The sequence below is a fragment of the Platichthys flesus genome, chromosome 4 (genome assembly GCF_949316205.1).
Source record: "Platichthys flesus chromosome 4, fPlaFle2.1, whole genome shotgun sequence".
Taxonomy (NCBI): Eukaryota; Metazoa; Chordata; class Actinopteri; order Pleuronectiformes; family Pleuronectidae; genus Platichthys; species Platichthys flesus.
This window is the reverse complement of record NC_084948.1, coordinates 27,664,418-27,691,642: the sequence shown is the minus strand read 5'-3', so window position 1 is coordinate 27,691,642 and position 27,225 is coordinate 27,664,418. Positions and strand designations below refer to the sequence as shown.

General features: G+C 46.4%; 1 long non-coding RNA gene across 1 annotated transcript in view; it reads right to left on the bottom strand.

Annotated features, from left to right (window-relative positions):
• Positions 1-209: 209 nt before the first annotated feature.
• Positions 210-27,225, bottom strand: part of LOC133952300 (uncharacterized) — a 78,084-nt gene continuing 51,068 nt past the window's right edge. The window contains exon 3 of the long non-coding RNA XR_009920530.1: positions 210-341. This is a non-coding gene — a long non-coding RNA (uncharacterized LOC133952300). The remainder of the gene's footprint in view (positions 342-27,225) is intronic.

Genomic DNA, 27,225 nt, shown 5'->3' with positions numbered 1-27,225 from the left:
TCTTTTACAATATTTCCCTCCAATGAAGAAGCTAATAAAACGTTCAGCTGGTAACTCGTCCGTCCACAGGACAAACTTTACCGCCTCAATCAAGCATGGAACACGTGCCAGGTCGTCTCTGACTCCGCTCGCCTGGAATTAATCTGCACACATAATCAAACCACCCAGAGAATAACGAGCACATTCAAAACTCCATCACAGGAAGCCTACCGGAGTTTCTCTGGGCAGCCGGACGTCCTCAGGTGGAGTCAGAGCTTCAGAGGGTGAATCACATTCCAGTCACGCCACTGGCCTCGGGGTTACCACAGGATGACAAGCTAACAAGGACACCCTCCTCCCACCTGCAGCAAGGAGGAGGAGGAGGAGGAGGAAGAGGAGGAGGAGGAGGAAGGTGGAAATAGAACAGGGAAGGAGTGCAGGGATGGAGAGGAGAAAGAGAGAGGTCAACATGTTGCATCATTAATTCATTTGTAATCCCAGAGCTTCTGCTACCTTCTGTCTTCTGTCCCTCCTTCCCCCGCCTCTCACCTTCTCCCCCTCTCTCCCATCCTTTCTCTCTATCCATCTCCCCCCATCCTCACTCCCTCTCTCTCTCTCTCCCTATTCTCCTTTCCATTGCTGCTTCGCTTCTTTCCTTCTTCTAATTTCCTCGGCAAAACACCCAGAGAGCTTTGGGGAATTGATGGCTGATCCTCTCTCACACGAGAGAAGTTCTCACTCAGTAGAGATCCTCTCTCCACCGAGGCCGAGCGTCACATCAATTCAATCGAGCTGCATCAAACTACACACACTTCATCCATTCTTTATTTCCTGGGGAAATGGAAATGTTGAAAAACGACTTGTAATGTTTCAGAAAGAGAAATCACTTGCTCCCTGAGTTCTGAGTTATTCACTGAGCTTCTTGAATCTTCCCACCAGTGCATGTTCTTCCAAACCAAGCCACATGATGCTGGGAGGATCCGGATCAGAACCAGATCCAGGAGGTTTTTTCCCACTTGAGAAATTAGACTTTTACGACGTCTTCATCGATCACTCAGAGAGTTATGTGTGAATATTGATTTAAGAGTTCAGACATGCTCAGGGGGTTGGTATCGATGCGTGCGAGCAGTTCTGTGCAGATCCAACTGAAAATCTGGTTCTCGTGGATTTGAATGGGGTTCCATCGGGGTTGTGTGATAACACGGGATGAGACCTCTCTTGTTTTAATTCAAGGGGATTCTTTTAATCGTAAATGTTCTCTTGCACAGCAGAACAACAATCCACCAGAGAAGAAGAGGAGAGGAACAAGAGATGAGTAAGAGGCAGAACTCTCTTTCTCCTCCCAGCTGGAGAAACTCCTCTGACTTCCTCCTCCACACTGAAACCTGCAGATGACTGTTGGTGTTGCTCTCCTGCCCCGAGGCATGCTGGGAGAACGCGAGGCAGCGCTGAGTGAAGCTGACGATGAAGGTTGAGAGAAAGGATCGGCGCAGCGATACACATTGAAATAAATTCTTCAGAGAGTAACTCCTGGAAGACAGTGAACACCACAGCCAGATGATATGTACGCGGTTGAACACGGTGCTAACAAGGTGCCTGAAGGTGGTGTTTATCTGCAGGTTCGATGCCGGGGCGCTGTGGGTGAAGCGTGGGTGACTGTTTGCCTTCTGGAGGAATCGTTACATCACAGCCTTTGCATCAGCACATTTTATATACGTTAATAGATCGATTTATTTCTCTCTTTCTATCTTCTTGAGAATTTTTTTTTTTTTATTAGAAAAAATAAACCTCTAAATGGAATAAACCTTGATTTGCTCCAGGCCCGCAGGGATGCACTCGATGTACTTTGGTTAATTTGATTTGCACGAACATAAATATAAACAGAACTCAGGTAATTAAACAAGGTGATAAAATGCAGCCACGACAGAGGAACACAAACACAATTTGTTCAGCAGCGATCAATCATGGAATCGTGGAGCTGTAATAACTGTCCTCAAGACAGAAGAAGACAAATCCAGCAAAGTCCAGATGATAAGATTCAGCTGAACCAGAAAAGAAAATCAAACCATCTGTAGAACACGACAGGATGGACGAGCGCAGGAAAACAACAGCGTCCATGAAAAATGAGCAGAAAATAAACATGAATACGTGTCTCCTGGGGGGGGGGGGCACTTAGTGGAGAGGAGTGGGAGGAGGACCACCGTGGAAACTTCAACCGTTTGGTTCAGACCCTGGAAGAGGGAAGGGGAAGCTCAGCGATGGCGGGGAGCTGTCGAGCCGGATTATCAAAAACATCTCAGACAAGTGGGGAGAAGAGGAGATCAGAAAGTTTCTTAAATCCTGCTGCCGCAAATATTCACTGGTGCCCTGAGAGAGGTTTGATTCCCAGACGCACAGTTTCCTCCTGACCGAGTGGCGTCTGCAGAAACTACAGCGACCAGCTGGAAGTGAAACAAAAGATTTATGGTTCAAACCGATTCCCTGGAGCTGAAGTAGAAGAAGCAATAAAGTGACCCATTTTTATCAAATATAGAATAAGTCATAACCCAGCCCACTGAAATGTACTCGCACAGCTCTTTGAAATAGGGAAAATTGAAAGATACACAACCAAGAACTATATTGTAATGAGATTGTTTTAAAATATAATTTAAAATCCAACAGTGACCTGGGTTTTTCAAGTTTAAGTTCTAAACACAAGTACACACATCTTTGTTTGTGCCACATCCTGGTTTGTCCACTCTAATGGGCTGTGGCTTGGATCGGGGTGGAAATCAGCCGTCAGTGACTTGTGTCTGTGGACTGTGAGGTTGAGACTCTACCTTTCCACGGAGAGAAGGACGGATTAGGACGAAGAGATTATCATGAATATCGTAGAAGAGACAGAGGAGGAGGTGAGGAGAGAGATCTGAGACGTGGACATGTTCGATCAGAAGAGTCAGAGCGAGTCCGACACAGGAAGTGAAGTCAGAGCGAGTCCGACACAGGAAGTGAAGTCAGAGCGAGTCCGACACAGGAAGTGAAGTCAGAGCGAGTCCGACACAGGAAGTGAAGTCAGATCGACTCCGACACAGGAAGTGAAGTCAGATCGACTCCGACACAGGAAGTGAAGTCAGATCGACTCCGACACAGGAAGTGAAGTCAGATCGACTCCGACGCAGGAAGTGAAGTCAGAGCGAGTCCGACACAGGAAGTGAAGTCAGAGCGAGTCCGACACAGGAAGTGAAGTCAGAGCGAATCCGATACAGGAAGTGAAGTCAGAGTCACAGAAACGTGCGTCGGCCTCTCACAGGCTAACAGCCGGATTAGCATTAGCACCGCTACACAACAGCAGATTAGCGTTAGCGTTATGGATAAGCCTCAGCATGGGCCGGGGCTGCGGGCTAAGAGATTAGCAAGAGTTATAGCTCGGAGCTACATTAGAGAGAGATTAGAGTCCGACAGTGGTGAGCTCCGCTGGACCACCAAGCCGAGTGACCTCATGCAGACGTGAAGACAAAGATTAAATTACAAACTCTATAAACCATATTAATAAAGAGTTGAATTCAACCTCAGGTTTTAACCTCAATCCAGACACAAGCTCCAGGTGTTTGTGAGAAACTGAACTACACTTGGTGTCAGCTCCTGTTTTACTTCATCATTATTTTATCACTATGTCTAGAAACTTGAAAACATAAAAAAGAGAATATCTGCCGGCATCAACTGCTGTAAAAAAATATATAAATATATATCTGTAGATCTATATATAACTGGATTCTCAGGGGTGAACCTCTCTGACTGTGGATGTCACACAAGCAGCTGTCGGTTGTGATTACAGACGAGCTGTCACTCAGGCAGTCGGGGGGATGGAGAGAGAAGGAGCTGTTAAAGAACTTCATGTTGGGACGCTGCCAGAGGGGGGGCAGATACCCACTGCTGCTGGGTTCGTATTCAATCAGGAGGAGAGAGAAGGAGGTGGAGAGAGAAGGAGGGGGAGAGAGAAGGGTCAGAAGAGAGAAGGAGGTGGAGAGAGAAGGAGGGGGAGAGAGAAAGAGGTGTTAAAGAACTTCATGTTGGGACGCTGCCAGAGGGGGGGCAGATACCCACTGCTGCTGGGTTCGTATTCCATCAGGAGGAGAGAGAAGGAGGTGGAGAGAGAAGGAGGTGGAGAGAGAAGGAGGTGGAGAGAGAAGGAGGTGGAGAGAGAAGGAGGTGAAGAGAGAAGGAGGTGGAGAGAGAAGGAGGTGGTTCTTTGTTTTACCATCATGACCATTAAGATCATATCGAGGCTTTGTGAGGTCTTGCTGTGGTTTGAGATCATATCATGAGGTCTCTTCTCTGTGAAACCACAAGGTTCTGGTTCTAACTCACGATTGGTCGAGCACATGCATCAGCGCCACCTCAGCACAGCTCCTGACTCCAAATGACGACACCAGCAAAAGATGAAATCCATCTGATCCAGATTTCACTGCTGAGCAGATCCAGAAGATCTGTTTCTCACCTTCATGCTAAGATGTGCTAACTGGCTAATGGCTGCAGCTTCACTTCCTCTCGTTCAGTGGACCAAATCCTCTCAGTCATCTCTGCTTCCAAGGGACACACACACACACACACACACACACACACACACACACACACACACACACACACACACACACACTGTGCGGTCATGCTGACTTGTCAGAGTCCATGTTACAGGCGGATTATTGTAATGAGCTGTGCATCACTCACATTATACTCTGTGGTTTTACTAGAGATTCTGTTGTGTGTGCAAGACTCAGGGTAACAACTAATCTCCTGCCATGTTTGCACTGATCTGTGTGTGTGTGTGTGTGTGTGTGTGTGTTATCCTTTCTATGCAGATGGATCACTGTGTTAGTAACGTGCTTATACACATACACTCGGTTTATTTGTGTATACGTTTGCATTTGCAGGCTTTTGTGGGCAGAACTTGACATTTCAGCTTTATTCCATTTTTAGTCTTTACTTGATTCCAAACTTATCTTTCTCTCGATAAAACAAGTGGAGTGAAAACTTAACAGAAAACATCCTGAAACACGCTCGTGGAGAAAATGAGATGATGTTGGTAAGAACCTGATCTCCAGTTCGGGTGACATGACACATTCCTGCAGTTATAGTGATTAAAACAATATATATATATATTTAACTTCACAAAACAAAACCACTGTCACATGTTCACTTCTTCTCCTCCTTTAAAATCTAAACCCATCCTTCAGAGATTTTCCAGATGAAGGACCAGCCTCCACCTGGGAAAGTGTCTCCACGGTGAAACTCCTCATAAATTACCTCGAGGTCATTTCCGTCTCACAGACACAGCACCTCTGCCTCCTCGCCTCCTATCTCCTCTGATGTCTCCTGTGTCCTTGTGTCCTAGCAGGAGTCATCAGTCGTGTGCCGCTCGGCCTCCAGTCGGCTGTCAGCGCTGACTGATGGTCCAGCGGTTGATGCTGTCGGGGTCTGATTGCCGGGGTCTTGTTATCTGTCAGCCCAGAGGAGGAGAAACTCAATCTCTGCTTCGCCCCCCCCCCCCCCCCCCTCCCCCGTGGAAACAACACGTAGAGTGGTACCGCTGTCACCACATTCAATCCAACAACCTGCCATCTGCCAGCACCACTCACTGAGTGTGTGTCTGTGTGTGTGTGTGTGCGACAAACTGTTCCTGCATGGAAGTGTGTTTGAGAGGAGATAGTGAGTCTGTGTGCACCTTTGTCATTTATCAGTGTCAATGCCAAGGTGTTTGTGTGTGTGTGCAGTGAGATTGTGAGTGCGTGGACAGTTCCGTGTGTAAACCAGTATCGTGTGTTTGTGTTAAGATGTGTATGTTTTTGTTTGTCTGACCAAACTTTCCAAAATCAAACACTACACCAGTGGGTCTGAGCCTGTAAATAAAATGACAGCGGCCTAAAAGTGAAGCCAAGCTGTCTTCATCGCCCCCTGGTGGCTGGACGCTCTATAGCAGCACAACATTCCTTCAATTAAAGGTAATTTTCCTCTATGTTCGTCCTCCTGGATTCATTTAAATCTTCAATAAGTGATCAAAACCCGTTAGAGCAATGAACTGGAAGTATAAAATGACAGACTGTATATAAAGATGGATGAAATGAAACCATTCACCTGTTGTGCATGTTTCTCCTCTGCAGGCCACAGATCAGTGTCTGAGAGTAGAAGGACACACTGAGCACATGTGTGGTTCAGTAAACACACGGGACAGCCGTGCTTTGTGGTGGATGACGTTTACCACAGAACCATGAAAGGGGGTGTGGTTAAAGGAGGATAGGCAGACTGGGGACCAATCAAAAGAGAGGAGCATGAGCCAAAGTCTCAGGGACCAACTTGACCAGTGTGAGAAAAAGCTCACTTGTTTTTGAATAGACTCCACATACCTGCCTCCTCCTCCTCATCCTCCTCATCTTCCTCCCTCACTTCCTGTGTTTCCTCTCCCTCCTTCCTCCTGCGTTTCCTTCCCTCAGCCTCTGACTCCTCGCCTCCTCACACCTCTGCCTCCCTGCTGCTCCCACATGAGTTAGAACAGATAAGTCCTGTTCTATCTCGAGCTCGGCTTCGCGCTCTCTCTTCCTGGAAAGTAATTTGGCACCTGGTCGCTAAGTCACTAGGCAACCACCTCTGTCACCGGGCGGCCATCTATCTCCTGCTTCTGGCTAAATCCTGCTGCTGCCCACTCACACACAGTGACACACACATACACACACACACACACACACACACACACACACACACACACAATGTGAGGATGAGAAACACACCTCACATACACCCTTGGCAAAGACTTCCAGGAGAACATGCACACGTCAGCACTGGTAACAAGACTCAGATGGAGGAACATAGAACACTGGAGCAGATGTTGAAACAAACAACCATCTATCCTGCCTCTGTGTGTTCCTCGTGAGAAATCAGCTGCAACAGTTTCTGAGCAACTCAAAATATCACATTTCAAGTTTGAAATGTTGTGACAGCGTTGACAGGACTTCTTCTCGTCCGGCACTCGTCTCTTCTGAACTACAGCTTCACTGCCTCCAATGGTTTCCACTGGTACTGCTGCGTCTCATCTCGTTGTGCACGTATGAAAACAATTTCCCAGAGCATTTAGTTGCTGAACCTTTTCTTCTAAAACCAGAAAAGGTTTGATCACCAGCAGTAGAGATGCTAAACGATGGCGTGAGTTCACGGGGCTGTTGTCAGTCCCATTAAATAAACATGTGCTGTTATTGCCCAGTTCAACAGGGTGATGAGTAATCTGTAATCTATTATAGTGTGTGTGTTTGTGTGTGTGTCTGTGTGTGATGTTTCCAGCTGTGGGGCACTAATGTTGCATGCAGGGCTCAGGTGTGATGAACAGAGCAGGGAAAGAGGAACACGGGAGAAAAAAGAGGGATAAAGAGAAGATGAGGGAATAAAGGAGAAGAATGAAAACATTAAATACACAAAATGGTAAACGAGGGAGCAGCAGTAAAAGAGGTGGAGGTGGAGGTGGAGGTGCGGAGCGAGGGAGGAGGTCTATTCTAATGGAGTGTTTTGCATTCAGGAAGCTGCTGGAGGCTTCTGGGACCCCCCCCCCCCCCCCCCCAGCACAGTGTGTCTATTAGTCTAGAGAAAGAGCAAACACAACAGCAGCCACGAGGCCTCTCATCTCATTACCTCGCCTGCTCCGAGCTTTTCACGGCACCTCAGCACCACAGGGAAACTCAGAGCGACAACGAAACAACAACGAAACTACAAGCAGCTCAGCAGAAGATTGTGAGTCCGTCCCACCTGACACACAAAGGACACACAATCCCTGCTCAACGTTTAGCGCGGACGCAGCAGCAGCAAAAACCTTACACACAAAATCCAGGGCTACTCACTCTGGTGTTTCCTGCTTATGTGGAAATCCCTTTTGTAGCCGAGTTGTGTTCTTCCATTTTATTTTATTTTCAAATCTGTAGTTTGAAGCAAGGCAATGGTGCGTTTCCTTTGCTCGCCTGTTGGTGGCGTCTTATCCTCAGCTGGACTCTCAGCCAATCAGAGACGAGTCAGAGAAACACAGGAAGCTGTGTGAATCAGCTGCTTGTGTTTGAGGAGGAGGAGACGTCTGAGGAGCATTCAGATAAAAACCTCCTGAGCCATCGACACTGAGGGAAGAAGACTACAACTCCCATGATGCCTCACTGCTGCACCACATCCACCCTCCTGTGGAGCTGAAGTTGCTGTTCTGACGTCAGTGTGTTAAAAAAATAATACGGATATTCGGCTTCTTTTTAAATTACAAACCTTCGATCTGATTCAAACTCCACATGTGGTTTCTGTTCCGCTCCATGATTGAACTCAGTAAATGTATATGAATAGTAAAACAGCCGTTAGTGGTGAATTAATGAAACGCTCCCCCCACACTCCTACTCAGGGTGTAGATACAAGCATGTGTTCTGGAGTCAGTTTGCCTAAATCACTTCAACTTAAATCCCTGTTTTCAGATAAAAACAGGAAGAGGAAAGTCTAAATGTTGCCTGACGGAGTGTGTGTGTGTGTGTGTGTGTGTGTGTGTGTGTGTGTGAGTTAAAGGATCAGTGTGTATCTCTCACTCTCTCTGAGTCCTCCAGCTCCAGACAGAAAGCTCATCAGGTCCCTCAGCTCAGAACATAAAGCTTCTGCTGCTCCTCAGTGAAGAACCCACTTCAATGAAACCTCGTAGAATCCTATCACATCTGGATCGGGTCCTGACTTCACAGAAGAGTTTCTCTTCATGGACGCCGGGTGGTTCTCCTCCGTAGATCAATCAGGACGCTTCACTTCTCATTACACACAGTGTTTCTACGAAGGATGAAACTGGATTTAACAAGTCGTTCTAATCACACTGATGCTCAAGTGTTCATGTTTCTGATCAGTTGGGATTGAATTAGTTATTCAGTTATTACTTTGTTCTATATAAAGATCTAAATCATCAGTGAGCTCCTCAGTAAAGAACCAGCTTCGTGAAGCAGGCGTCATCGTCTCAGTATCTGAACGTCAAACAGCGATAACTCCTGCTGATGGAAAGTCCCACAGTAATCTGTATCTGAGATATTTCATCTTTATGCATGCGCAGCTGGGGGGGGGGGGCGGTGGAGCTGCGTCATCCATCTCTATTCACAGTCTGAGTGACACAGACGGGTTTCAAAGAGAGAGAGAGAGACAAACTGAGTCTGGATTCATGAAGAAGAGCTTTGTTCTGTCGTCTGCTCTGATGCTTCTGGTCCAATCAGATCGCTGAGCCCCACCACCCACCCCGCCTCCTCCTCCTCCCTCCCCCTCGCTTTCTAAGCAGCCATTAGCCCCCCCGCTCCAGCTCACTGTTTAACCTGTCATCTCGTCTCTTCCACAGTGAAACACTCTTATCATTAGAGGCGTGTGTTGAGGAGTGAGCTGCTGTTTGTGTTTGTTTTATCTTCCACCTTGTTCGGCTGAGGTTCCATTAGAGAAGATCAAAGACACCGAGGCATCGCTCTCTGCTGCAGGAGTCAGGGAGGAGGTGGAAGGAGGGAGGGAGGAGAAGGAGGGAGGGAGGGAGGAGAAGGAGATATAGACAGTCAGGGAGTAAACAGTGCTGTCTGGAAACAAGCGTAACCTCCTCCTCCTCCTCCTCCTCCTCCTCCTCCTCTTCCTCTTCCTCTTCCTCCTGCTCCTGCTCCTGCTCCTGCTCCTCCTCCTCCTCCTCCTCCTCATCCTCTTGATCCTCCTCCTCCTCCTCCCTCACATATATGTGCACCTTACATCTCGTCATGTTGGTTCCTCTAACTTTTAGTTCCTCCTCTTTCCTTTTCTCTCTGCATCACCAGCTCTCACTGGAATCACAAACGAGTCAGCCAGGGAAAATGAATAATGGAACTCTCCTCGCACACGGTTTAAAAAACAAACACAACTGCAGTATTTGTGTCTCATTGTGATGATGACAGTTCAGAAAATTAGAAGAACGAGCAGCAAATGAAAATGAGCTGCTGCTTGTTGTTGTTGTTGTTTGTACTGAAGTATTTTATAAACTTGATCGTCCAATGAGGCAGCGAGTCAACATTCATAAAACCATCACAATTCAATGCTGTGGTCGTATAGCAAAAGTAAGAAAGGTACAATCAGATAAATAGAATTAATTATTTACCAAATACTAGAATTAAATCAAATATATTATCACAGTATTCCCACAAAATACATCTCACTTTCACTTTCACTTAGCAGAGACGCACACGAGCTTCATGCTAGCTGGACCATTGAGTCCTAAAGGAAACCTGAACCTGATCACAGAAGCTTCTTCCTGTTTGACAGTTTAACTGGTTTGAGCAGTTTCCTCTGTTTACACAACAGAGAGGATTGTGGGATATCGTGACCGAACATACTGTGACAGTGTGTACATGTTGTGCTGAGGACTGCAAGAGACTGGAGGACGTTCTCTGTTCTCCACCGTCCTGCTTCCTCTTCTGTTAGTTTGATTTGAACTCACAGGTTGGATCTGGATTAAACGTCTCTACACTGTCACCGGAGCAGCCGCTTAATGAGATCTGACTGTGTGTGAGTGAGCTGGATCGAACCGCCCAGATGTTCAGCAGGAGAACCTTTATCTCTCTTTACCATCTCGTCTGATTATTCTGGAGCCGCCTGAAGAGGACACTTAATAAACCGTCAGCGGCCGAGTCAGTGAGGTCTGGATCTGAAGAGCTGCTCCTCAGTGAGAGGCCAGTGACGCCTCCTCGCTGCTCACACATCCACTGAACTGCAGCGTCTATAACCTGAAGCTGACGTGTCACTGAAGATTAAAAAGTCAAAGTCTCACATTTCACCTGAGGTGTCACAGCTCTGAGATCTGCCCACATATATATTATAGATATATATATATTAAGACACACTTTCTTTAACAATCAATGAGGAAACCAGGTCATCAGAGCAGAGGGACATGTTTTCATATTGTCTCTCTCTCTCTGTCTCTCTCTCTCTCTCTCTCTCTCTCTCTCTCTCTCTCCACTCTTTACCTTTTACTCTGATCCTTCAACAAATCCTATTTACATGATCCACAGGAAACTAGAAGCGTTTCATGTTGAAAAGCTTCAAAGCCTCTTAACGTCCCCCTTATCAACAAGGTGAGAATTAAAATGATAAAAAGAACAAAAGGAAACAACAAGGATTGTAAACAAAGCTCCTGCTCTGCAGCTACGTTAGCGTCACAACTCTTCACTCACAAAAACACAAGAAATGAAACAGTGCAGTACAATTACTCACACAATTACAACACTGAGTAAACCAGAGGACATTTAAACACGCTCCTGGTTCCTTTGAGGTGATAGAAACCTGGACTGTAGCTCTGGACCAGAGGTGAAACTCAACTCTTTCCCCGTGGCCCAGAATCACAGACTGGTTAAAAGAATGGACGCAGACTCCGGGTGCTTGGACTGACCAGCAGGGGGCGACTCCACTGGTTGTTTCTATAGAAGTCTTTGAGGGTTTATGTCTCGATCTCCAGTTTCAAGTGTGAACATTGATTCCTTGTGATTGACAGCTACAGTTCAGTGGGTGCAGGTGGCAGGTGGGTGGGTCCTGTCCTCGGCCTCTCAGTCAGGCTCCACCCCCTGCCACTCCATATATGGTTACTTGTGGTTTCCATGAACCTAATATGGCGCTGAACAACGAGTCAAACTGGAGGAGCAGCAGCTCACAAAGCGACGGGAGATGTGACGTCCTGCTCATGTTTGTTCAATTTGCAAAATCCATTCCACATCATTTTTATAGTTTGAAAACTGATTCACCGTCTCCCTGCAGCTAGTCTCATGAAAAGATGCTTTCAGAGTTTTATTAACTGGCAATAAATAAAATCAGAGAATCATTGGTTTGAATAGAATGAGCATGAAGGTCGGACACGTTTCCTTTTACAGCTGCTGCTGCAGAATGTCTCACATGACGAGCTGGGCTTGTTCAGTGAGATTTGTGTGTTTGGATTTCATAAAGAGCTGAGAACAAGTTATCGTTCACCATGACCACCTCCTGCTGTCGCCCCCCCCCCCCCCCCCCCCCCCCCGGTTCGTGGACACATGATTGAAGGGATGCATCTTCACATCGATAGAGTTCATAAGCAGCGAGGTGATCAGCAGCTCCTCAGGTTCATTCACCTACACCACGTGTCGATATGTCGACTGTGATTAATCCGTCATGAGGAGTCATGAGCGTGGCCCTGCGGCTCCCTGCTGCACAACACAACACAACCTCGTTCAAACTGCACACAACTTCATAGAAATACACTGTGTGAAGTGCTGGATTTAATAAGGAGGTTAAGCTGGAGAGAGAAGTGGAAACGAGACTTTCAGTTACTTTGGATTATTGTCTGAATCACATGCTAACATGGGATTTAAAAACAGTCTTATATTCAGTCCCTGCAGGATTTCACAGGGTTTCTTTGGGATTGTTGGAAGCGTAAAATGTCTGATTTCACGGCAGCTTTTCTAAAATATTGTGATGCAGGTTGCAAGTTTTTCATTCCTTTCTTTGAGTGACAAAGATGGAGGTGAGAATTGCACAAAAAAAGGTCTTTCACACCATTTGAAACCTTTTTTATAGACTTTTTAACACAGACTCTCTGGTTCCGGATGCAGCAGCATCAGTTACGGGGATTTGTCCTTGTTGTTCACCTGTTCTCTGTGTGTTTGTTGAAATTTAGTTTTTGTGCACATGGCTTTCAAAGGCAGTTAATTCCTCCCTCGTATGAAACTGAATTTCTCCACAAGTTCCAGTTTCTTGAGCTGGACTGGAGGGATGAGACACCTCAGGTTTCATCCTGTGTGCACAGGTTCACGTTGTCCTTAACCCAAAGGACGCAGGAGTTAAACATATTACATTCCTCATTCCCATCCAGATCTTCTGTTCTGCACAGAAGCTTAATTCAGCGATTCCTTGGCAATATTGGAATACTGAAAGACGAGACAAAGCCACAGAGTCAGTGTTGAACTGAAGGTGTCGTTTTCTTTTCCCCACTTGTCTCAGGACGTTAAAGGCATCAGATGTAAATGATCCAGAGAACGGGACCTGGTTCGTCTCTGCCTCCAGGAATAAAGAGATAAATTCAGTGGGAGCTCCAGTGATGAATAGGTGTCATGTCCAGGGGCTGTGCAGGTAAACCTAAGCTGCTTCCAGCCACGCATACAGGAGATAAGCTGCCGGCGCACGAGTCACCTCGGCTCAGGCTTAATTCATAAATGCACTTATATGGCAGCACTCACCTGGAGGGAAGAGGGTCTGTGATATGTTCAAATCCTGAACCACATGGATTAAGTGGATCAGAAGTCCGCTGGCCTCCTGCAGCCCCCGATCTTTACTCCTCTCCACAAATTAGTAATGAACACGATTCTCATGAAACAGCGTTAGTGCTTTAACTGAGAAACTAATTTTCTCTGAAGCAAAACTGTCTCTGTTTGAAAGTTGAACTGAAACATCACTTTATAATTTCAAAAATGAAATAGAAAGTGTCCCTGAGCTGCTGAGAACTGAGTCTCCACGTGGTTCAGACAAGACCAGAACAAGACGTCTCTCAGGACTCCAGAGACTAAACTGTGGGTTCAGAAAACTCCTGATCTTTTACTTCCTGAACGTTTTATTAAAGACATGTCGGCTGTGAAGAACCGGGACGATGGTGCTGGACAACATGTCCACCTGGAGGCCTCAAGACAGCTGCTCACCAACCCAGGTGGACGGACGTCAGATCTCAGTGTGGACACGTTGAGCTGGAAATAAACTCAGGTGGAAATCTGAATTCAGTTTGAACTATGAGACTATGAGTATTTTAATGTTAAGTGTAAATGGAGTCAGATTATCAAACATATGATATTCTTTATAGATCTAATCTATTCAAGGGTCACGTGAGAAACTTGGACGCATCCACTGGACAATAAGAATAAACAGCTCTGGTACAGGAAGTACATTTCTTATTTCTTATGTCAGAAAATACTCTGTACAGAAGAGTGAAGGAACTACACATCCCATGAGCCACTGCAAACGATCCCTTTCTAACAACGTCCAGCTTCTTCATGAGTTTGAAATGCTGTCGATATATTGTTGTGGTATATTTGTGTTACATGTCATCTGATCACAGCCAACAGGAACTAGGAGCAGGGAGCTCCTCCAATCAGAGACATTCCTATAACACCATTGTGGGTAGTGTAGTACTTCTCCTTAAACCACAACTGATACAAACAGTGGAAAGTCTACTGTGGATGGTTAAAATATTACGGCTGATAAGTAAAATCTCTACACAGACAGTGAATCAGATTTTTTGCTTTTGAGCTACATTACATAAACAGAAACAATCAAATCTATATAAGACTGGATATAATGTTCTATCTCTACACAGTGAATCATCATCACCTCACATTCTCCTAATATGTGACCCTGCTTCACAGAGGCGGCCATGACACCCCACAGTCGTCCCTGCTGCAGAGTGGAGCTCCTGTCGTGAACCACAATGTGTTGTCGTGTTGCACGAGTAATCTTCACCGTGTACTGGAGTTGTGCGTCTGTGATACGCCTCCGAACTTCCACAGCAGCCAAAACCAAACCCTCCTCCTCCTCCTCCTCCTCCTCCTCCTCCTCCTCCTCCTCCTCCTCCTCCTCCTCCTCCTCCTCTTCACCCCCGACCCACCACTCCGGCGTTTTCCATTTCGCCACGATGACACAACCATCACGGCAGACGGGGACACGAAGAAGAACCCTTCAGAGCCATTAGGAGACAGACACAGACAGAGTGGAGTGCTTCCAGTGAGACGGCCTCTGTCTGCTCTTCAATTTCATCCACCACTGTCTTTCTCCATCCATCCCCTCGTCCCCCCCGACGCTTCCTGTCCTCCGCTCGCCACACAGCTGTCTGCTTCCATCTGGGCTTCTCCATCACTCATCCCAGTCTCTGTGAACATCACAGCTACGTTTCTCATTGTTCATTTTCCTCTTCTCATTCAGAACCCTGCTCCTCTTTTCTTTCATTTTCCATATCTGCTGCTTCTCTTCCTCTTCTTCTCCCTCCATTTGTAGAGGAGCTCTCATCTGTTGTATGAGAAGTGAAATGACCGGATGATATTCAGATGTTTTCCTTTGTTTGAAAGTTTCTTCATCAGCGTGGGAATCGTCACATGAAGCCAATTATCGAACTTCAGCTGGAAGATCATCCGTGAATTTTAAATAAATAGCTCAAATTTAATGCACTTTATTATTTATATGAAAATATTTAATTTAATTTCCTCTTACTTAAAACTGGGAATAAATCAAAATGATCCCTACGACTCTGACTGCAGGCGGTGGTGTCCCTGTGGGAGATAGCTCACCTCGATTTGCATCTTTATTTCCTCTATGGAGCTGTCAACATCGGTTATTAATGTTATGACATGATAACATGAGGTGGGGGAGGAGGTGTGGGGGGGGGGGGGGGGGGGGGGGGGGGGGGGGGGGGGGGGTGCACCGCGACAGGAAACTCAAGTTTTAAACTAAAATGAAACGCAAACACAAAGCGACTGCTGACACAGTCGGTTTATTTGCTGAGGTGAGATAATTATTTATTCATTCATTCATCAGTCCAGTCCCCCCCCCCCCCCCCCCCCCCCCCCCCTCCGCCCCCATGCTGACTCAGTGATCCTTAAGTTTGAATGTTTCACATTGTTTAGTTTCAGTAACCGTCCAGTTTTCAGCTGTGACACTGACCTCACTCAGTTTAAACCCAGGATCAGTTCAGAGGATTAAAACCAGCTGATCAGCTCGACACCTGGAGAGTCAAACTGGATCAGGACTTCTGTTCAAAGTTACATTTAAGACTTTTTAAGACCATAATGAATGAAATGAACGAGCTTAGTCAAGTAGGACAGATACTTCCTCCTGATTGAAGATCTGACTTTAGTTTCTAAGAACTCGAAAGTGAGTCAATCTGAAACCAGCACCTTTATGTTAATGTCAATGTTCTTCCTCAGCAGATAGAGTCCAGATGTGACTGAGACACTAAGATAGATGGTGTTCACAAGTCCTTCACTAGAACCCTCCTCCTCCTCCTCTTCCCTCCTCCCTCCTCCTCCTCCTCCTCCTCCTCCTCCTCCTCCTCTCCTCCTCCTCCTCCTCCTTCTCCTCCCCCCCCCCCCCCCCCCCGTGCCGTGTCATCCACTCTGTATATTAAGGTGGGCAATTTCAGGGGCTTATTAGGATGCAGAGGCAGAGCCTGAGTGCAAGTCAGTCCTGATATTAAGGTAATTCATCACACTATGATGCTTCATGGTCGACATATACTGCATGCTGTGTCTCAGAGTGTGTTTGTGTGTGTGTTTGTGTGTGTGTGTGTGTGTGTGTGTGTGTGTGTGTGAGGTTGTAAGCGTATAAACGTGGCGCTCAGGCTTGAAGGCTAATATTGCTTCATAACAGACTATTTTCCATGCCACATTAGCCCCCTGTCCCTCCCCCCCTCTGCTCGTCTTGACTCAGGCAGAGTAATAAAATCACCCAGCATGCCGCGGGGCCGGCGCTGTCGTTGCCACCATTTGCTGAGTGCGGCTGATCGATAGAGGCTGTGAATATTTACCACTCATCTCTGTCCTGTTGCACAGAGCCGTCGATAGAAAGTCAACAACCCGCCTGCGAAGACACGAGGACGAGCGGGGAGACGGACAAGGAGGAAGACGGGCGTCTCCCTCAAAACGTCAGAGAGCGAAACCCGTCTGACCTCCGTGGGTCGATCGGGGGGGGGGTTCTCCTCTAAGACCAGAAGGAGCACGAGGTGATGGTGACGGTCAAACGTCTGAATGTGATGTAAACCTGCAGGGACCTGAGATCCTTCAGACCTTCAGACCTGGGTCACCTCTTAAGGCCGGAATCACCAGAGGAACCTGTGCAGGTGAAGTTCCAGATGAAGTTTGAGGTAAGTTATGGAATCTTCACTTTGAATTGAATGTCAGCTCATTGTTGGAGGAGAATGAACCTCGAGGCTTTTTAGGATGAAGTTCAGATCCTTTATCATTGATGGAAGTTTGACGTATTTCTGACGTCTGCATGTTCTGTGTCCTTCCTGACTTTAAACGATTTCAAGGATTAAAACAGAAACCATGAGAATGTAAAGAACTCATCTGGAACCTTCGGATTTCAAGTTTATGCTTGAAAATGTATTTAACACTTTCCTGACCTCCCTGTTTGTTCGGGGGCGAGTGGAGGAAGACAACGAAAAGAAGAAAAAACTAATTAGGAGTGAAGTTGCAGCGTTGGACTCTGAGGCCATCAGGTTTATCAGGGGGCTCCTTCCTCAGCAGAATCTAGTTTAGTTTACAAATCACACACGCTGCAGATTGGTTGAAATCACTCGCAGCTTCAGTAATTATTACAAATCGCCAGATGTAACCCGGTCGGGTGAACGAGCTATGAGAGAGTTTCCTTTAAACATGAACCTGAGTCTGAACCTTGGTGCTGTGACTCACTGCTCGGGTCCTCTTCTAATAAATAACAATATTTATATGTTGTGCAGATTCCAGTTTGCAATAAACAGACTCACTCTCCTTTAACACGTCTGGATGTTCTCGGCTTGCAGCAGAGGTCTCAGGGGTCTAAATCCCCCCCCCCCTCCCCCCACACACACACACAAACACACACAGTCAAAGTTGTGACATGGTTGTGAACTTCCTGCAGTGTTGTTAAAGTTGGATCAGGTTGATGAAGGCTGTAACTCTCTGTACCTTTATCACTCTACCTCTTAGCCTCCCAGTGACAGAGGACGTATTTCTACCTGTAAAACACACACACGCACACGCACACACCCACACACACACACGCACACACACACACAAACACCCACACACACACACAGTTAGAGGACCACAATCGTTGAAGACACATGAAGATCTTCGCTGAACCAGTTTTAACTTGTTTATGAACTTTAAAGAATAAACAACAGACAAACACAAAACTTTAAAAAGCCTGAAAGTCTTCGTTCATCTTAATTAAGGCTCTAATGAGGAAACCTGTGGCCCCACGCTTTGAGAACCAGGGGACGAGCTGGGAGACAGTGCCCACACACACCATCAGTGAGACCTGTTTGTACTTGAGGTAACGTCTGGGACATTTTGTCTCTGTCCTCTCCAACACGAGGAGCGGTGCAGCGGGGGGGGGGGGGGGGGGGAGCTGCTCCTTCTGACCAGTTAAATCCAACCTGAGATAAAAGAAGCTTCAGCCTGAAACACATTCTGTTGGTTTCATTTCTGTGTGAAGACGCGTCACGAGCTGCAGAAACACACAACAGCATCATGACAACAAAATGCATCCACAGCAGGTGAGCATCGAACTCTAGTGATCAGAGTGGAGTTAGCTGCCCTGAGAGCGTGCATGTGTGCACGTGCACTGACCGATCACAACAATCACCTCTCATCAGCCGGAGTCTGAATCTCACAGAGCAAACGAATGTACTCTGCCTCAGACACGGAGAAATAAGAAGTGAATGTATAAAACTGACCCACATCTGAGCACATGAAGCCGGGTCCTCCTGTTACCATGGGGGGGGGGGGTAGTGTAAATGCCGCTGAGCCAACAGGAGGCTGATGGAGATGCCCGAGTCGTGCAGGACTCATTAAAAGTCTCATAGTAAATATCAGCTGAAGGGTCCTTAACCTTCTCCGGGCGGGGAGGTCCCTGAGATCCAGGCTCATTAAAACATATTACTGCTTCACAGATGAATCCAAAGCAAACAAGAAGGTCAAACCACCAAACAGCTCATTAACAACCTGACATTTCAGAAGTAAAGAAAAGGAAAACGCTCTCAGTGCCACAGTCGGACTCATTAAAACACTTTACCTCAGTTTAACTGGAATCCACATGAAGAGGCACAAACCACACCAAAGTCCTGTGAGGAGGAACTCTGTCCTGCATGTTGCTGTAAAGTCAGGCAGGTTGAGTCGGGGCCAGTTGATCCATGGTGGCACAGCTGGTTCTCAGACTCAGCATAAGGAGAGAAGAAGTCAGTTGATTGTGTGTGTGTGTGTGTGTGTGTGTGTGTGTGTGTGTGTGTGTGTGTGTGTGTGTTTGATATGGTTCAGAAATGACCAGAGTAAATTGGCTCCAGACGGAGGTGGTGACCTTATGAGGTGTTGTCGTCGGACCTGAGGCAGATAAATGACTCTGGTGTCTCACGTCTCTGTTCCACACTCAGCTCATCACCTCACATCCATGTGTGTGTGTGTGTGTGTGTGTGTGTGTGTGTGTGTGTGTGTGTGTGTGTGTGTGTGTGTGTGGACGGATAATGAGCGTGTGAGATACCTTCACTCAGGGTAAACAGTGGACGTCATGTGAGCTGAGCGACCATCTGTCAGTCTGATGCATCGCCCCGGTCAGCAGGAGTCTCCCCTTCACACATCATTGGCTGTCGCTGTGAGACCAGGACTGATTCAGCCAATTAGCTCCGAGCGAGGCAGCAGTGTGTGTGTGTGTGGGGGGGAGCTGCTGGGTGAGCTGCCACGATCAATGGCAGGACGGTGAGGAACCAGGTGACGTGTGATGTCACATATCATCCATCTCCTGAAGGCAGCTGATTGGATACACACACGCTAAGTGACGAGTCATGTTGAGGTTGATAATGAGTGTGTGTCTGTTGTCAGGTGTTTGAAGTGAAACACAACTCAGCAGGTGAACACACACACAGGGACTCTCTTCCTCCACTGGTCCCTGGTTTTCAGAGGTACAGCTCCGGTGGTCTCAGTCCTCAGACACACTGAGCTCAGCAGAGGAAGACCAGTGAGGTTGTTCCTGAAGGACACGAGACGTCCTCCCTGATCCCTTCAGCTGAAGCTCTTGTTGTCTGAAATGCGTTCGGACATTTGTTTGTCTATTAGCGCCGCTAATCACACAGAGACGGTCATGTCAATAAAACTCATTATGTGAAACGAGCGGCTCATCAGCCGGGCACGGCCTCGCTTATCAGCGGCGCCAGGTCCAATTCATCACGAGGCCTTTATGAGACATCATCATCTTTCACTCTCTGCCGGGGCCGGACTGTGAAGGATCAGGTCTGAGCTCAGTCTGGATCTGGTTTTACATCATTTCAAAAGCATTTCATTAAACTCAAATGTATAAAGGTTGTTTGTTGATTCTTCTTCTTCTTCTTCTGTGGTACGAGATGAAGCCCTCCACTTGTTTCCTCCTCAATATTCTACATTTACACTTTCATCCTTTAGAATATGGTCAAATTAAGCATTTCATCATGTTGCAATGCAAGAAATAATAAACTGGAAGATTGTCACATGCACAACAGGTCCCCGTACGGACCAATCAGACGCTCCTCTGAGACCTTCACAAGTGGACATGTGTGTGTTGGAGGTGCGAGACTGTTTTAACTGAGTTGCTTATAAATGGAACCAAATGAAATTACTGGAAAGATTATAGTGATAAAAATGAATATATACTTGATCATTGTGATATTATGTCTCCCCTACATCCACAGTAGTTTTGCTAATTGTATCTGTATTTTATCCGTAGTTAAAATGTTTTTCCAGCTCAGTCTTAGGGTAAATACTCATGTGATGTTTTAAAAGTCATGTGAGCCACAGGGATGTTTCCTCTGGGCTCAGGGAGCCGACTCGACCGGGTGTGTTTGTGCTGTTGGTGTTTTCTCTGCTCGCAGCTCAGGTCTCATTTCAAAATGTCAGCGGCTCACTTGCTAAAATGTGAAATGGAAATTAAAGTGACACAAATGGGATTTGCTCAGACGCGGATCTGTCACTTTGGAAATGACTCCTCACGTCAGACACGAGTTTCTCTGAGACGCCTCAGATCTGAACGTGTGTTTCACTGAGATTCAATTTCCTCTTCACATGTCAGAGACGTAATGAAGAACAGACAGAGATGATCCTAAAACACACTGAGGCTAAACCAGCTCATTAATTAGCCTAATATGTCCATGTGGTGTTTGCCAGCTGCACTTTGTGTGTGTGTGTGTGTGTGTGTGTGTGTTGTTGTTGTCACACATCTGCGTGCTGATGCCAGATGTGTCACTTAGGGTTTAAAGCCTATTAACAGTGTCAGATGTGATCGGCAGCAGCTGGACAAACACAGATGATGACAGTGTGCAGCCTTCAGCCTCACACACACACAAACACAAAGACACACACACACAAGGTCGTTAGCTGGGCATTCCTGTTTCTAATGTGAGTCTCTATTGATCTTATTAGTGCAGTGGTTCCTTTCCCCTCCTCTCTGCTCACACAGAAAGGTCAGAGGTCAATGTCAGCCACAGAGCAGCTCCTGAGAAGATCCGGTTCATCTCCTGATCATAAGTTTGAATTTGAGTCAGTGAGATAAAACACTAGTGTCCATGTTGTCCTGTGGAAACAATGAGTTCATTTCATGTTCTGGATCAATTATTAACAAATGTTAATCACTTAAAGTAACAACTTCTAACAAGCTGATGTCAACTTTAACGTTTTGACATTTAACTTTATTGGCTGTGAAAATTACCATTGGCTGCAAATTGAAACCTCTTAGTACCAGAGTAAGCCTGCACTACTGTGTGTGTCCTAAGAAGAACAACGTGTGTGTGTGTGTGTGTGTGTGTGCGAACTTGGCAGCTAACTAATTGAGTTGCAGTGAGAGAGTGAGCTCCTCCTGACTGCAGCAGAACTCGTCCTCAGTTGGTTCCAGCCCAGTGGAGATCTGGTGGAAACTTGACCCAGTGCTGTGAGCTTCTAGCCGCGGCCGGCAGCTAGCTGTTAACTGTGAGCTGTTAAATGATAGGCGTGAGCTGTTAGCTGTTAGCTGTTAGCTGTTAGCTGTGAGCTGTTAGCTGTGAGCTGTTAGCCGGGTCAATACTTGGCTGAGGCTCCTGTGTCTGCAGCCCAGAGACGGCCTGCTTCCATTACTGCAATTCAGAGGCTGCCTCGCTCGTCCCCTCTCTCTTTATAGAACAGGGCGCAGTCACTGTCCTCACTCCCGCTGCCTCTCTCTCTCTCTCTCTCTCTCTCTCTCTCTCTCTCTCTCTCTCTAATTTTATCCTCCCTTCTGCTGCCATGTCGCTTCCTTCTCCCTCGTCCTCGTCCGTCGGTGCCAAGAAGCCTCGGAGCGCATTTGGAATTAACATGTTTTTCTTTTGCAGCCGCAGCGCACACACACACACCCACACACACACACCCACACACACACACACACACACACACACACACACACACACACCCACACACACCCACACACACACACACACACACACACACACACACACACACAGTGGCCTTGTTGGAACAATCGATAGCTCTTCACAGCTTCATTCATCACGGCTGCAGCAGAGCAGCTTCCAGGTTCCCTCGGTTGAGTTCCTGTGTCCTCTGCACAGGACTCGGGTTCAACCTTGATTCACTGGAGCTCCACTTCATACATGTCAGCAGATCGGAGTAGATGCGTGTTACTGTTAGCGTGTGTTCAGTATCTGCGTCCTGCTCACACAATAAAGACTTGACACTAAAGAGCTTTCCACACAAAGTCCCTGTTTTTAATCTGAAGTTGAATCAGAGTTAAAACAAACAACCTCAAGTTGTGTCACGTTACAAACTGACTCTGGAACTAACTTGTGTTCGGAGCAGGTTTGATTTGTTGCGTAGTTCGAATGCGACAAAGTTGTGTTCAACTTTTCCTGTTTTATGGGATGACGGATTTGAAAAAGTTCAGACTTCGTGTGCCGAGACGTTAAGAGTTCGATGCTTTGGACAAAATCTTGACATGCACTCAGGTCTCCATTTTGATTTCACGTTAGCTTCCTGCATGTTGGATCGACTGCAGCACTTCGGTTCTTCAGGTTAATTTCTCTGTCATGACGAGTGTCTGAGGAATTCATTTGAGGTCGGGGTGAGGAGGTGGTTATCATCACGAAAGAGGAAACTGTACAGCCTCCTGCACCCACAGCCCCCCCGCCCAGCCAGTCCCGGTTTTAATGACAATAATTTGCTGCTCCTCTGCTCTGATGCCCCCACACCTTTTAATCCCTCAACATCTGAGACTCTGCTAAATGACGATTAGCATGTCCCCCCCCCCACACTGGGACACGCAGAGAGGAACGAGAGACGCTTCAGCTTTGTCACACGGTGGAGAAGGAGGAGAGGGATCTCTCTGCATGTTACACTCAAATCTAAGACACTGGAACCTGGAAAGAACCTTCACACGATACCTGATGTCAGCTTCAGTGATTTCACGCAGAATGTTTAGAGAGCGGGATTAAGTCTTTAATAATCTTTAATTTCAGTCTATGTTCTGATCATGTGCAGGACTCTGCAGAAACCATGCACCTGACTCCAGGCATCAATTTGTTTCACATCACTTCATCATTCTCTGTCACCACTTTTCTCTGAAATATCAAAATATCCATGAGATCTTGAGGATCCGAGGGAATCAAACCCTCCAAACTGAGAAAAGAGGAAGTTCATGTTTTGTGCTGCATTTGTCCCAGCAAACTGTTCAGCTGGTTTCCATGTGTGTGTATGTGTGTGAGTGTGTGTGTCTGTGAGTGTGTGTGCGCCGCAGCGGTGTCAGAGTATTACAGCCTATCAGAGCTAAATGTGAAACAAGGCTGTGTAAATGGGCTGAGAGATGGAAAATGATGAGCGGCGCGGCTATCAGCAGCCAGAGAGACCACAATTACCACCGAGCTCCAATCTCCCCCTCCGCTGAACGTCTGATTCACTCATCGACTGGTTCTCCTCGGTCCAGACACATCGAGGACAAACCACACACACGCTTCTTCCACATACATCTGAGTGCAGATCTCTCAATCCATCACATCCACCAGAGTCTTTGGGACAATACAGAATACATCAGTAGATCAAAGATAAGAACTCTAACTCAGGAGACTCGTCTGGATCCTCAGATTGGAAATAACTCAGAGGAGGAGCCGACTCGAATTAGTAAAGCTGTTCTGTGCGACTAAGGAAATGTTATTGTTTAATTCCAAACATTTCTCTGCGATGAAAAGCCAAAGCTCACGATTTATGTGCTCACACTGTACGATAACAATGCTAGCGAGGGGGAAACAGAAGTGGCCCGAGAACAGAGCCTTGGGGAACACCGTCTCATTAACTTTCTGCTCATGTCCAATAACCTGTAGAAAAACTGGTTCCTATTCTTTGAGTTGAATTAAAATCAGTTTCAGTTTGGTATTTTGCAGGAAAGTCACTACAATAATAAATTGTTGTTGATAAAGTCAAATACAAGATTCTGCCATCGCCTGTGTTTGTGTGGACGAACTGTAAAACCTTGACGAGAGAAGAGTTGTTGTTTGGTTGAAATCCCGACTTGGAGATTTTAAAAACAGATGTTCAGAGCAAGTTGTCAAAAAAAATCAGCTTTCTACATCAACAGCTTTTTGAAAAGAGACTTGATTTTCAATGATTGTGAAAAGCAATGGGTTGGGCCAAGAGGGAGTCAATACAAATTCATTCACATTCCAGAAGCTGCTGCCAAGTCATTTTTCACAAAACTCAAACCCCTCTGTTTCGCCGGGAGAAGAGAACGACTGGACTCGATACAATTAGCTCAGAGATAATATTTGGGAACAGCACGGCAGCCATTGTGAATCACAATCCCTGCTAATCCCAAACCTCCCTGCAGCAGCAGGACGTGCCAGGCCGCCGCCTTTATTCCGGTCCAATAATAAACGGCCTCACAACACCGCCGTCCCAGAAGCCCCGCGGTTGCCATGGTAGTTAATAAGGCTCGTTAAGATCTAAGGCGTATAGAAGATTGTTGACTCTCCAGGGCAGACGAGTCGAGCCCAGAGGAATGCAATTAGGGCTGAGGCAGGGATCCGCCACGTACCTGATGCTACGCTAACCAGTGCCGATGCAGCTATGGGAGGCACGATCTCTATCTGTCTGCAGGAGTGTGTGTCTGTGTGTGTGAGTGTGTGTGTGTTTGTGTGGGTGTGTGTGTGTGCGTGTGTGTGTGTTTCAGAGAGAGTGAGACAGAGAATTAAACAGGCTGCATCTGAATGCACCGACCCGCTGTGTCTGTATCTGCAAAACAAGCTCCATCATTTACACATTGTGCCACAGCGTGTGTGTTTTGCCACTAAACTGTGTGTGTGTGTGTGTGTGTGTGTGTGTGTGTGTGTGTGTGTGTGTGCGTGTGTGTGTAAATTGAAAGCAGTGGGTGAGGCCACGGGGGAGATCAAACGGATAATGGACGCTCCCCTCTAATAACACTGACTGAAGGTTCCAGTTACTATAATCACCTGCAGATTTAGTGTTACTGCCATTCTAATGTTATCTCTTTATGAATCGTGGAAATAACTTTGAACCAGAGGGAGCAGAAATAATTTAATCACATGGAGTTCAATTACTGGTTGTGTGTGTGGGTCCTCCGAGGCAGCTTGTGTTTGCTGAAGTGTTTCTGCTGCTGTGACGTCTCCAGCCTGTAACTTCTCGTCCTATCACAGGTTTTAATACACAAATACTTTTAATTTCCACACCAGCTGATGAAATCAAGTGAAACTGTTCCTGATGTGTGGTTTTCTTTACATGTCTGTAAATGTCTTCCCACTGAATCAACCTGAGTGAAACTGAAGGTCATGGAGGCCACGGCCCTGCAGTCCATGACTTCTTGAGATGAACTCATTTCAAACTTAATCAGTCAAGACTCGTTCAACTTGGCAATAAAAGACAGAAGTCCTCCATGTCCTCAGTTGCCCTTCAGAGCCCTCTGCTTCGGAAAGTGATTCAACGATCAGGCTGTTCAACGAGCGACTCATCTCACTGGAGCATCGCTTAGCCTCTAATAAAGACTCTCAATCATCCTTAATACATCAGGGAACTTCTACAGCATCTATTCTATATGATTATATTATTCTATATCTTATATTGTGTATTATAATATTCTTAAAGTCAGTCTCTTACTGCTTCAACTTTAGAGAAATGTCTGACTCGGGGCCGATGCCAGTATTAGGACAAATGTTCCAATACTGATAACAGCTCAAAATATGTATTATTAACACAAACATTATAATAACACAAGTTTATTATCTATGATTAATCTGAGGAAATAAATAGAAAAAGACCAGAATGCAGATCTACGAGTCAGAGGTCCACCGCCATCTTGATCAGTAACGAGGTCGTGTGTGTTCTGACACATCAGCTGATTCACATGAATACTCATGTTTAATCATTATAATCTGCCCCCCCCTCTCCGTCGGTCCAGTGATCATCACCCGGCCGCTGCTTCCTGTCTGATCCGACCTGCGGTAAACAGCTGCTGCTGCTGCTGCTTGTGTTAATTGATTTCCTCCTCCACCACCCGGCCTCCTCCTGCTGCTCTCCCCGCTCGGTGCGACGGCTTCTCTCCTGCCGGCCTCATTTAAAACTCGTCTGCAGGATTCTGCCTTTCTGTCAAACTCTCAGCAGGTTTTTAATTCAAGGGCCAGAGAGTGAACACACGCACCTGCTCCTGTTTACCGCCTGTAGGTCTGAGGTGTGGTTGCTTCTGAGATGAGACCACTGGTAAGTAAAAGAGGAGAAAAGGTGTAGAGGAACCAGGGATGAGTGGTGGGAGGAGACAGGAGGTCCAAACCCAGCAGCACCCGTCGGATTCAAACCTTGAACCTTCCTGCTCTGAGGCCGAGCTGCGAACCACCATGTCATCATTTTCAAGACGTGAATGAAACAAAGGCTATTGTTATTTTCTGAAATACTTGAAGGCAAGGAGAAAGGCATTATGGGAAAAGCAATTAGCTTGAAAGCACACTTTGCCTCTAAAGGAGTTTTTAAAATAGCGTTTCAGACGATGCCTGACAAAACGAGTGATATTGCAGCAGATAGAGTTTCATTTATGAAACTGGCGATGAGGAGTCAGACCCAGACGCTGATCCTGCTTCATTAGTTTTGAAAAGTGGTCATGAGCTTTGGCCAATACGCAACGACTTATAAATGTCATTCACCAGGCGAAGAAGTTCAAGTTTCTGTAAACCCTCAGGTTTCATCTGGACATGTGAGTCCAAGGTTTAGAGTTTATTCAGCGTCGCAGGTCTTCATGGGTTAAACTGACCAAACGTCTAAAGCCCTAAAGACTCAGTTAGACCAAAGGAAGGACAGAGAGAAGCTGTCACAAGGTTTCAAACCATTTAAATACTAAATTAATCAATAATCAAAAAATAGTGGCCAATTCATCAGAAAACGTTGGTGCCACTTGTTTATCTCAGGGCTGTTTAATGTGAGGATTGAAAAGTGCAACATACAGTGTTTGGAGAATATGACACTTTAACCAAAGGGCTTTGTA